Source organism: Lepisma saccharinum, chromosome 15 (assembly GCF_977018435.1).
Source record: "Lepisma saccharinum chromosome 15, izLepSacc3.1, whole genome shotgun sequence".
Taxonomy (NCBI): Eukaryota; Metazoa; Arthropoda; class Insecta; order Zygentoma; family Lepismatidae; genus Lepisma; species Lepisma saccharinum.
The window spans coordinates 15,982,583-15,996,446 of NC_139243.1; the positions used below are offsets into that span (position 1 = coordinate 15,982,583).

At 38.5% G+C, this 13,864-nt stretch overlaps 1 protein-coding gene across 2 annotated transcripts in view; it reads right to left on the minus strand.

The window, feature by feature from the left end:
* LOC145999610 (uncharacterized) overlaps window positions 1–13,244 on the minus strand; it is a 120,665-nt gene extending 107,421 nt beyond the window's left edge. For both annotated transcript variants that reach the window (XM_083136677.1, XM_083136678.1), the window contains exon 1: window positions 13,190–13,244. The gene's annotated coding sequence lies outside the window, so the exon portion shown is untranslated. The remainder of the gene's footprint in view (window positions 1–13,189) is intronic.
* Between the last annotated feature and the right edge of the window lie 620 nt (window positions 13,245–13,864).

The window sequence follows — 13,864 nt, forward strand, 5'->3', positions numbered from 1 at the left end:
AGTTGTGTGCTCTCCATGGTGCACTTTCAGACGACCCTGTTCAGCAACATACTGCATCCTGACTTTCTGGGTGCTCCAGCCTGTTTGCTGGACGTATACAGAGTTCATGACATTAGACCTGTGACCTCAGTCAATCCCTGTGTTGTGCTGTTGAGGTGAGTTTCCCACCTGACGTCAAAGCGGACATTTCATTCGCACCAACCCAATACAAGTATTGTTAAAATGACACCTTATTAAATTGTAAGTGAGTGTGGCATGCACCAATGACTGATCACAGGTTATTATCAGTGGCGTAGCGTTATAGTACGCCCGGCGTTCCCAGATTTAAAATTTCAAAAATGCTTAAATGCTGTGATTATAAAGTAAAACGTGACTAATTTCATATATGTTTGACCTTCATGGCATTATAATAGCTATTTTTCGCGATCCGCTTGCAACGCTCCACTCTCAACACTCGTTCTAGCATCTCTTTTCAATGCCTTTCCCGGCCGGACGCCGAGCAGGTTCAGCGTACAGGACTCCTATATTCCTTGCTGCCTTTATGGAGGGAAAGCTTCCATTTCTACAGCACGCGCGTAAATGGGCTCTCTTACGCCAGCGTACGAGAGGTCTACCGTGATTGGTTCATGTGACCCTTCCTGCCTTCTGAAGCAGACTACAGCGGCAGAATTCCTACCCGGTTCTTCGATCTTCGCGCTCATGCAACTCGTGCTGTGTCATGCTACAATACGCAATATTGACTGACGTAACTTTACCAATCTCAAATATACCACTTCATAATGGCCACTGCATTGTATAATTTATCGCACGAACAGCGATGTGTATTAGAAACTAAAAGATCAACACAGTTTTTGTCAAATAAGTTGGTGAAGTCCTCGTGGTAGAAATTCAGCCTGTGGCTGCTCTACCACTTAACCCGCAAAATTACTATTTTTTTATTGTATTTTTTCGTTATTATCTAACTACTTAATATTGTGTGAATGGAAATGTTTAGCATTAATTTGAAAACTCTTAACATCGAATGGTCTCTGGAGAAAATTATTTTAAAATGTTTATCAGCATTCTCAAGATGTAATAAACAGTGGTCTGAATTACTAATCGGCACTGTTACGTCAGTAGAGTGTACGATATTTGGATCATCCACTCTGCTTTTCACAGTGCGCCGAGACAACAGAGGTCCCTGGTTCGAATCCCGGCGTGAGCACGGGTGTTCTTTGTCAGTGTCCCTTCATCAATATCATTACTCATATTCATATTCGCAATTATCCAAAAGTAGTAGAAAAGCAAAATAAACCAAATCAATCAGTAGTTGGATCGCCCACAACAATGACGTCTACTGTTGTGCAGAGGCGCTTGTGATTCAGGTAGGTTTTTAATGACTTGCGTCATGCAGAAAGATATAAAAAAAGCTATAGAACACCAGAGTTCAAAACATTTGTGGCATAGTGAGGCATCTAATTTTCTAGCTAAAACATGCAATGATGATATTTTATTGAAAACCCAGCTTACTTCAGGCAAATAATACCTGTGGCGACTAATACCATAAATAAATTATTAAGCAAGAAAGGGCCGACTTTTCCTTCGGACTTGGTGTTCCCACCCGAAATGTCCATGCTACGCCACTGGTTATTATACAATATTATACTCTTGAAAAACAAAATATGAAGCATCCTTAAGCCGATGAAAGTTTCAAGCAATGAGGGAGCATTTTTCTTAGGTGATCAAATGTATCAGTGACATAGTTCAGGTGTTCAAAACTCTTGGGCCAAGGGAATGAAGACTGTATGATGGAACAGGGGTTCCCAAACTCTTTCATTTCATGGGGCCCTTATGTTTCAAGATTTTTCTATGGTGCCCAAGTCAGAATGTAAGCCTATCTGGCACTTGCGATGCTCAGTTTAGTGTAGTTAGGTTCCTTGCCTTTCATTAATAATAATAATAATAATAATAATAATAATAATAAAAACATTTTACATGTAAAAAGTACTAAATAAGCATATATTTGGAAATGTCATTTCAGTGAAAATATTGGAACATTTCGCAGCACACCTGTAAGCCTAGCCATGCTGCCCCACCCCACCGTGGTGCATACTTGGCAAACCACTGTGATAGAATATTTTTGAAAGGCTGCACAAATTCATTCTTATGTGTATCAACAGAGATTCATATGCTATCCAATTTTTGTACATACACGTGAAGTCAATTTGCAACCATATTAGTGAAACTTTTAGTTTGGTTTTGTTTACAGGTTCATACGGGGTCCATTTCTGCATCAGAAGTATGAAATGTACACTATATAATTATGTGTAAAATTACACTAAATGTAGATAGGAATGGCATTTTTGGGAGCGCCATTTTTTTACCCTGGTGGCGAGAATTGGAACTTTATTTATTTTTTTTTTGCATAATTCGCGAGCGCAATGCTTCATTAGCATATCTACGAAGTTTCAGACTGCTACTCTCATTACAGCCCATGCTGTACCACTCTGAACACTGTCACTTTAATTATAACCACCTGGTATTTACTTTAAAAAAGTATTCAATGAAAGCCAACATTATGATGAATTCATTCATGCAATTTGCTTGGATTTACATTGTTTTTTCTTTGACTTAGAAATAAAGTTGTGGTAAAATGTTCTTAACTGGTCATTTACATTTACAGGTGCACTCAACAGACATATTCAGAAATCAAACCACGCAAAATACCATAGAGGACTAGTCAGTAAAGACCGGCCCCCGTGACGGAGTGATTAGCACATTGTGTTACATTGCTAGGGGTCCCGGCTTTGAATCCAGGCATGGGCATGAATGTTTGTGAGTGTCTATTCATCAATTTCATCATATCATCACTCATCCCCATCTTTGGAAATTAGCCAAAAATGGCACAAAAAGAAAAGTAAAATAAAGCAAATCAAATAAAAAAAGATTGGGTTCGCCAAGCCTTACATCAATGGGTACCTGGGGGCAACCTTGGGGGATAAAGGCAGATGGAGCATAGTGCTGGTCACATCACCTTCAAAAGAGCCGAGATTGAAAATGTGTTGGGCCCTACCCCCACATCCTTTAAATTAGAATTAGAATTAGAATTTCTTTATTCATGGGCGAAGTTCAGCCTGTGGCTGCTCTACCACTTCATGTTACAGTGCTATGGAAGTGGGATTTACGTTTTCACCTTACTATGTAAAAAATGCAGTGGCCATAAAAAATTGGAATTAAACAATTGGCACTTGGACAGGTGGATGCAGATAAAGATCTTAATGCGGCTGAAATTCAGTTGCTGGTGCTGAAAATAATTACACTTTTTTTGTCAGGTTACACACGTTGGTTTAATTCTATTAGAATGTCAGCAATTTCTTGGCCGTAACTGTTGATTTTCTGCAGCTCTTTGCTAATCATGATGATGAGGATGAGTGATGATTAGATGAAACTGAAAAAGGACTCTTAGGTACAGACCAAGATTCGAACCTGAAAATCTTGATGATGGAATTAAAAGCCAACCAATTGATATGTTTGGCCACAGAGCCAGAAAAATTGACTTTCGATACAAATTGGAAAAATGCTTGTCATGAGGATGCAGATATGTTCAGGAATATCATTCAGCATATTGTTGCCATATAAACTATAGGCCCCTACATGGCTGTGTTTGTAGTTCATATGTGATCCATGTGCATTTGACACAATGCACAATTGCAAACACATTCTTGAAATTTGCATATTTTTGCATTTCTTTTTTGCACACATGGTTCTACACATTTTGTATGTGCATGCAACTTGTTCAGACACACAAAAATTGTGGATGTTTTTCATGATAGAAGTACGTGGGCCACCTGTTAGGACTAAATACATCAGGTATTTGAGATTCTGCATTGTGAACAAATGTTATGTTATGTAAAACTTGAACATATATTAATTGCAAAAAAAATTCAACATAAATTTAGAGGCGTACATTTGGTCACAAGCCTTACATGGGTAACAGTTTCGAAAGTTTAATGATCTTTTCAACTTCTCATAGGAGAAAGACAGAGTATTGTAGAATTGTAGAAAAGATTATTGTAAAAAACTTGAACCTTGGTGAAAGTAATCACCACTTTCTGGAGTTCCGAAAAGTGCAATTTATCAGTGAAAAAAGACGTAATAAGTATCTTATAGAAAGCCTCTGTGCTTCCCATCAACAAGGCATTTCATTCACATAAGAAAGACAAGAGCAAAATAGTGGAATCGATTGACAGTAAATTTTGAGCTTTCTGAAAGTTAGAACTGTTACATTTCCGAAAAGTCATATTTATCACTGAAAGGTAGATGTAAAAGATATCTTACACATATCCTACCTGCCGTCCACAGATTATTGCTGTGCTCGAAGGGGTGTTGTGCTTGGGGCCAGCAATAACATGAAGAGATGTTGAATGCTAGGAGACCTAAAACTGGCCTATCTAACCAGAAAAGCACTTAGATTCATGTTTTAAATACTAGGAGCCTTAAACCTGACTTGCCTAACCTAACTACAAAACCCATTAGCACCAAACATGTGACCTAGATGGCAGATGCAGTCCATAATCAAGATGACAGTAGATGAATAGTTGGTTTGAAGAGAAGAATCATGTAGGAGAATACAGAGTGAAAAACTTTTTTCAAGCAAATGTGTAGTAATGGCTAAAATTCCAAAGTATATGTTAACAGACATAAATGGTAATTCAACCATGAGGAAAGCACCCGTGTACCATGATGAAATTGGAATTAAACAATCGGAACTTGGGCCCTAAAAAAGCTTTCCTCACACTGATATGAAAACCAAAGAAATAATATCATATTCAATCAAAATTTTCCTATTCATTATCCACACGGAAAAATGATTCTTGAACTTACATATAAAAAGCAATATTACAAATAAAGTTCACTTACAGTAAGGGATAAATAGTTATTATCTCTCCTTACATCAGTGACATTATAATCAAATTCAAACTGGAAGTGGAGAGAGCATAAAAAATAAGAAAGCACAGGGTTGCCAGTACACAAAAAGGACTTATTCTTCACTTCTGACATTAAAGTTTGTTTTCTGCATCTCCTAGTAACCTTGTTTTAGGCAAAAGGTATGTACGTATCCATACATGGGGGAGGGGGGGATGCAGTTGAACTACCGTACTTCCTTGAGAATTACGCTGAATTGTTTATTAATTGACAGATTTTGATGATTTACAAACCATGAAATACGTTCCAACACTGCTTTTGTGGAATGTAGTTCTGGGTGCTACAAGCACTTGTGCAAAGCCTTCAAGCTATTCTGCCTCATGGTAAAGCAACATGCTAAGATAAGAAACGTACTTTACTTCACAATAACACATTTCCGCAAGGCAAACTCAACTGGAAACGTTCATAAACAACAAAATGGTATCGGTTCCAATTGGTTTATGATTTTCTTTTTTGAAATTCTCCTAGCAGAAAGACTAATTATCGTAAAATTTTCAAAATCATTGTCACCTGAAATTTGAGCGTTTCTTAACGTAATGAGCACTGTTTGGATTCGAAAAAAAAGTTATTTATGTTGAAAAAAAAACAAGTTAAAATTTACCTTACACAAGCATGTGCACTTCCCATGGACAAGGTATTCTCCATTGGCAAGCAACAGTAAGTATCATAGACTAGTGGGAATGAATGTAGAAGTAAGTCGGAACCTTAGTAGAATACATTTAGGAACTTTATTTTAATGCTAAGAGAACCTACCCTCACCTGCCTAATCTAACCACAAAAGCATATATTGAACAAAATCTAAAGTAATCAACAAAGCTCCACAGTATATGCTATTCAGTGACATGCACTGAGGAGTAGCCAGTCTAGCAGAGATAGATCAATCAATCTCACATCTCTAATTATTTTCTAATCACAATATTTATTGTCTTGTTGAAGCCACAGTCCATATGCAACACTGTTTTTCAAGCACTCCTCGCGATCTGTCAAGGATGGAAGGAGCTACTCTAGCTGGCTTTTCCTCCACCTCACCAGTTCCAGGTAGAAACAACCGATGGAAGGGAAAGGGAAGATTTCTGCCTCTACATCCCTTGCTCCCACTGTAATGGTTGAAAGGTCGTGGTTTCAAGTGCTCCAGACTATCTCCCATAGGAACAGAAAGGGGATTGGTTTCCACCTTGATTCCATTGTAAAACCTCTAAAGAACTCGGGGGGGATTTGTGCAGTTCTTATTTTTTCTGTATTTATACCACAACTTTTTACACGTTGTACAATGTGTCTGTATAATATGGCATGTACTGTTATAATTTATGAAATGGAAACTTATTATGTGTAGACAAAAATGTTATGCTTTCTTCTTTTTTCAAGTATGGAATATATAATAATTAAATAACAAATATTTGCTCACATTCATTTTAGTAGTGTTTCATTTAAATATACTAATCTCTTAGCCTCCAATGAAAACAACTGGGTAAGCTAAAAGTCATAAATATGGATGTATTTATTTGGACAAGAGAAAGCACTTTCTTATTGTTGTTGTTGATTAGGTTTATTTTACTTAGAATTTCTGCCACATTTGGTTATCGCGAAAATGAGGATGAGAGAGATACATGATGGAATTGATGAAGGCTGTGATTTGAACATGTGAGGAGCGCACATTCTTGTTCCTGTGTGTTGTAATCCGCAGAGAATAATGAAATCATTTTGAATGAAAAATTTATTCCAGATCTCAAAAAGCCAAATGAATATTATTGAAGAAACTAAAAAAAATGTGAGTATTGTTACCTGTTTATCCCTTTAATATATTGAATTTTTGCCATCACTTTTTCTAGCTGAATGGATTTAAATTTAAAAATTAAAAGAAGAAATACTATGAAGAAAATAGAACGGATCCTGAACTGCTTTTTTTTTTCAGTTCTTTCTAGCACTAATCGTGGGGAAATTTATGCTTTTGCTTACTTATATTATTTTCTATGCAGCATTACTTTCATCATGTATTCTGCTAAGTTGCGTTGCAATGCTCTTCAATATGTTTTTCCCCCCTTACAAAACAAGTGTGTTGCATGCTTTACACTGCTGGACATTCTGAATAGTTTCATATTGATGTCACAGAAACCCTGCCATGTTTGTAAACAAGGAGGCTGAAAAAAAAAAAAGTGTCTCTCACATAACCAACCTTCAAAAGCGGGGGAAAAGTGGTCGAAGGACCTTGGATTTGCAGACCTGCTGCGATGAGCTGGCCCGCCTGACACCTTTGCACTCAACGGAAACACAGTGGGACAGTTGGGCATGGGGATGTAGAACTGGGCTCTCCTTTCGATGCGCTAAACTTAGCGAATCTCTGGTGTATTTCTAGCTGTTTAATGGTGTTACTTGACTAATTTCGTTCAAATATGTGAATATTCTGATTTATTTTTTCTTCTTCCCTAAAATATTTAAAAAGCAATATTTTTATTATTTTGCTTTGTCATCGCCGCATCTTCCGATGACTGGACACCTCTCCTCCGAATATAATACAGACAAGATTTCCCATTCAACACCAAACACCTATACTCTATCCTGTGAATCTCTGGAGTAATCCCGTGCCTAATGGAAAAGAAGGGGATAAAGCGAGCAAAGCCGTACACGCTGATGCAAACAGTTGGTAACTGCAGTCCCTTTTGGCCATCCACGCAATCCTGTTCCCTCGCAAAATTTCCTTGTTCGAGCCCTGTCTTGGGCAGAGACTATCGTTCATTTGCTCCATAGATTCCCGGGACAGAGTATAGTACTCTGTGCTTGGTTGTAATGGTCTTGAGCGTGAAAATCCCACTGCAGATGCACAAAGTTTTAATGCATAAAAAGAAGTTTATTTCATGAAGGTGAACAATGTGAAGTTCTTTCTCAATTTAAGTTGATACACTGAGAGCTTTTGGCTTTTTCAGTTCCGTCCCAGTCAACACACTAACGTTGCCACAACGTTGTATGCATGCTGTATTTATGATGAATGTTGTATGTAGGGGAACAACGTTGTGATAACGTTGCATCAATGTTACAAAAAAAAAAAAAACATTCCACTGAATGCGCTTTAGTTTGGATGGTCACCACCATGAGCGCCACAAGCGTCAGATCTGAGTGTTTTGTTTAATCTGAATTTGTGTGTGCACTGTCCACCAAAGCTTATATTTCCTACAGCATACACTAGATGGCAGTGCGACTCAAATGCAAAACAAACGTAAGTTTTAGTAACACATATAAGGATAACTTCGATTGTAATTAGTGAAAAAATGTGTTTTATTATCCTTTGAAAGATGTGTGAATATTGAAGTTGTAAAGAAGATCAGAAAATGAAATGTGGTGAATACAAATGAAACTCCCATGATAAATATTTTTATCCAAGACTATATAAATCAGGAGCTGAGTACTGCAAAAACAAACTATAGTTTAGAATCAGTGATCGGTTAGTTTGTATGAACTTTCCAGCCTGATCATTACCAGTGCGTAGTTAGAGATGTATTTGTTTGGACAAGAGAAAGCACTTTCTTATTGTTGTTGTTGATTAGGTTTATTTTACTTAGCATTTCTGCCACATTTGGTTATCGTGAAAATGAGGATGAGATGGAATTGATGAAGGCCGTGATTTGAACACATGAGGAGCACGAATTCTTGTTCCTGTGTGTTGTACTCTGCAGTGAATAACAAAATCATTTTGAATGAAAAATTTATTCCAGATCTCAAAAAGCCAAATGAATATTATTAAAGAAACTAAAAAAATGTGTGTATTGTTACCTGTTTATCCCTTTAATATATTGAATTTTTGCCATCACTTTTTCTAGCTGAATGGATTTAATTTAAATGGGTGAAGGGTGCATACAAAAAAGCACTCATACACAGGACAGGCCTTGTACTCGGATCCTTCAGTAATGAGATCGTGAGATGGAGATATAAGGGAAATCAAGCAATGGAAAATTTTTGAAAAAATGTTAATCATACACAAAGCTGGTGTTTCAAAAATCCAACTGAAGATTACCACCGAGGGAAAATGCACTTTGCTTTACCGATACCCACATATTCAAATGGTTAGCACTTTCCTCTCGTCCTTGTTGTCAGCCAACCTCGGTGGGGGAATCCAAATGGTCCTAGTTCGGTACCCGGTGGAGGCACATAGTGGTTCAGATCCCACTCTAAACTGTAGGGTCAGTACCGATTAGCCTTTCTGTGCATAAAGTGGGCTTAAAACAACAAATCAAACAAACGTGGGGCAGTGGTTTTTGTTTTTGTCCCTTCCTTAATTTTATCGTATCATCTTTGCGATTAACCAAATGTGACAAAAAATCGATGCTAAGTAACAAAAATTAAATCAAATCATTGATTGATTGTTAGATTTGGTTGGTAACAGTTTCGTATATTCGAGACACACGGAAATGAGTTTCTCTAAGGTTTCCAACGTTCGTCAAGGTACTATCTTTCATCGTGGAATGTATGTGACCACGAAATCATGAATTTTTCAAGAGGAATATCTCACCGACACACAACTGCCATTGCTTTCATTTGCTTCCCCTACGTGAAATGGATGCTGAGTATGTTTGATGACGTAACCCCCTGTCAGTGTTTCCAACCCCCTTTTTTTAAACTATGCTTGCCTAACCAAACCTAACCTTATCGGAAATGGTTCGTGGGGCTATCTGTCAGCTACCCGCGCATAATGTACAATTTGCACACGTGACGAACACGATAGTAGGTATTTTTCGGTGAAGAAGGTTGGAAACACTGCATACCCACAACGTTAGTCAAGTTGTGGCTGCCATATTGTGTGTTACGGAAGCAAAAATAGGAATAAAAAAATTAATCTCTATGTGAAAAATTGTGTTTGTTTTCGTGTAAAAAGCATAATGGCACCTTGAACTATGTTCCGCAATACAGAATTGGTAAGTACGAACCATGCGAAACACAAAAGATCCGATGGGCTCAGTGCCGAAATCTTACACCCTGAATTTCGCGAACATTTCAAATGTTTTCGTCAAACAAATAAGTTTCTTGTAACAAAGGGTGTTTCTAAATAGCGTGGAAGGTATCTTTTTTACATCTATGGCTACGAAACTTACGTTTTTTGATATTGAAGTTCTTGCGTACATTGTGTCTATATGGCTTTTCACGGCTTCCATATTGGATTCACGTCACAGGCGCACATCTAAACATTTTATTTTTCTTCTTATGATTGACTTGTGCAATGGGATAATTTGAGTTTATGTGGTTTGACAGGCATGGAAAACAGCGACGAGACGCAATGCGGAATATCATTCAACATATTGTTGAACGGTATCCTCAGCGTGTGTAAATACGTTATCTTGCGGAACATTGTGCACCTTTGTCTTCGCAACTGCGGGCCAGAAAAAGGGAGGGTTGTATTTTGTGAATGACTTGTGGGATGGGATAATTTTCTTATTTCTATGATGGTACGGAAAGGGGAGGGTAGTATTATGTGGAAAAGGACAACAAAGACGGTTTGATATACGACTTACTTTTCTTTTGGACTTTCAAATTAACTTCTAAATGTGTTACTGCAAAAAATAGTATTGGGGCAGGTGGCTCCGGCCAGTTTCTAACATACCTTCAAAAGGGACTCTATATAGATAGGCGAGTAGCCGGAGTGGAGGTGGGGCTGCGGTAGTGGTTGGAGGCGGTAGGTTAATTACTCCAGGGGCGGAGCCTAGAATCGGTGGGAAATTTCAACGGTAAAAATTTACTATCCTTTGGACATCTCTATTTTTTCGTTTCGTCAATTTTTGACATTCGTACTTACATATCTGCTTCACGGAACATTCCTGAAGGTGTATCAACATTGTTTTGATGAAATTAATTGCAATTTTTCACATTACCAGTACGTCTTTCTGGTAGGCCTTTCGCTTGCCTGAGACACAATATGGCGAGTACACCTTCCTACATAATCGCGCGTCGTGCTTGTCTTTGGTCAAATTTTTGACATTCGTACTTACGTATCTGCTTCGCGGAACATTCCTGAAGGTGTATTGACATTGTTTTGATGAAAGTAAGAGCAATTTTTCACATTACCAGTACTTCTTTCTCCTAGCCTTTCCGCTTGCCTCACACACAATATGGCGCGTACACCTTCCTACATAATGACGCGTCGGGCTTGTCCTTTATCGATTTTCAATTGTTATGCAGTGTTTCAACCTTCAGAACCCAAGAAATGCCCATGAACAAAGTTCATAAGATACATTTCTTTTTCATTTATTTTTTTTCGCGTTGTTTTACGAAGAAAATTGAAATCTTAAGTGGCGCTATCCGTGAATCCTTTTTGGGGGCTATCCATCCTGGAATAAGTGGGAAACATCTAGAAAATGCAAAATAAGCGAAAATAAGGTATTAGTTTTCGGAATGGAAACTGACGATTTTCGCGAATTTGTTTGTTTCACAACCAACACAGTTTCAACAACAGTTTCACAACCTGTTACTACCACGACACCAAATTTTAACTATGTTTGCCTAACCTAACCACGTGCCAATGGTTCGTGGGGCTAGCGCCAATGGTTCGCAATTATTTCCAATTTCTAGATCCTGATACTAACACGACACCAAATTTTAACTATGTTTCCTAACCTAACCACGCGCCAATGGATCGCAATTATTTCCAATTTCTAGATCCTGATACTAACACGACACCAAATTTTAACTACGTTTCCTAACCTAACAGAACTAACCTATCCACGCACCAATGGTTTCCTTTCTTCACGACCCCGTGTTCAATTAGAAAATCCACGGGATCCTCCACACCCGGTACAAACTTCACCACACATCCAGGACACGTCATCCTTCTAACTCTCGTTGCAAACACAGACAGTTCGAAACACTGGATACCCAATGAACATGAACAAAACACAATCACGACGGGTTATAGTGTACGAAGGTGTACGTGCCAAACACTATTTTCTGTCGGAGAATTAATTTTCAACGAACAACATGAATTTCAGCTATGAAACATTCTCACATCACACAAAAAACCTTCCCAATGTTCGACAATGCTACCGGAACGGTACTAGTTTACTATCCTTTGGACAGATTTCTTCATTTCTACAGAAGAAACTACTTACAGTAATAAATTTCTGTTGTATTGTCTAATGTCTGGAAGGTGTTTTGTGTGATGTGGGAATGTTTCATAGCGGAAATTCAACCATTGACGCATAGCCCCACGAACCATTTCCGGTAAGGTTAGGTTAGGTAGGGTCACAATAGTTAAAAATGGGTTTCGAAAAAAATATCATCATTCTTGCATAGCCCCAGACACCATTCTCGCATAGCCCCACAAACCATTGGCACATAACCCCACAAACCATTTGCAGAAACGTACATTCTTCAGTTACAAAATCACTTTTTTTAAAAAAAAATTGATCAAAAAAACGTGAATACACGTTAAAAAATGATCCGCGAAGCAGATAGGTAAGTGGAAATGTCAATAATTGACGAAACTCAGAAATTATAGGTGTCCGAAGGATAGTAAACATCTACCGAAAATTAATTCCCCACGAACCATTGGCACGTGGATAGGTTAGTTCTGTTAGGTTAGGAAACATAGTTAAAATTTGGTGTCGTGTTAGTATCAGGATCTAGAAATTGGAAATAATTGCGAACCATTGACGCTAGCCCCACAAACCATTGATGCTAGCCCCACAAACCATTGGTGCTAGCCCCACGAACCATTGGCGCGTGGTTAGGTTAGTTCTGTTACGTTAGGAAACATAGTTGAAATTTCATCAAAACAACGTTGATACACCTTCAGGAATGTTCCGCGAAGCAGCTACATAAGTACGAATGTCAAAAATTGACAAAACGAAAAAATTAGAGGTGTCCGAAGGATAGTAAATTTTTACCCAGGAACTTATTACGGTAAGTAGTTTCTTCTGTAAAAATAAATAAATGTGTCCGAAGGATAGTAAACCCTTCATTTTGCAATCTTTTCATGTCTTTGACGACCCACACCAAGCACCCTTCAGATTGCTAACCCCAAGTGTCGAGGTCACCGCACGTCACTGATGTTAACAGACGTAAATCGCAATAAAACAAAAGGAACTTGGGCCTCTTTGGTTTTAGGCTCCACTCTCTTCCAGCATGAATTCAATGCTAATTTCACCCCTCTAAAGAACCATATAAAGAACACACACAGATGAAAAATTCTGCTTAAACCCCTGGCACCCAAAATATACACCACTGAAGGTACTAATTTTCTTACACGGGAACAAAGTAACCAGCCTGACACAAGTCCAAGTGTTCGAGGTAAACAAGAAATATGAAGCAAGAAACAAAACAAAACACTAACCAAAGCGCCAAATTGGCTGCAGTGTTGCCAGATTAAAAGTCCTCCCCTATGGATATGGCGTCCGATCGAAAGTAGGGATGGCCAAATCCGGATACGCGGATAGTAAAAACGGAGAATCCGGATTTCAGCATGATTTCAGATGAAATCCGATTTCGAATTCCTGGTTCCTTCCTGGTCAGGGGCGGATCCAGGATTCAGTTTGGGTGGAACCAATTTCCAAAAGATCGGTAAGCTATATTTGAACCCCCCCGTCAACAGATGGCGGGGCGGTCTACTTTTTGCTGTTCGCAGTAAATAGAGGGAGATTCTTTCGCCCACTGGAGTTCCCTCCAGCAAAGAAAGGTTGTGAAACCGGTTTTCTGATTTCATGCCGTTTGTGAATTTACGGAGTGTGGACATTTGCTAGCCAGCTACCACAGTGCTGTACGCAAGGGGAGAGGGTGAGTTATACCCCTCCCTTGAGCTTTTGAGATACTATGAAAATGCTGTAAAAATATAAATGGCCAATCTTCCCTCGAGTGCGGAGGCGGCACACACTCAAATTTGGTGTCTCTCAGATTTATCACAAATAAACACGTTGTCTGTACC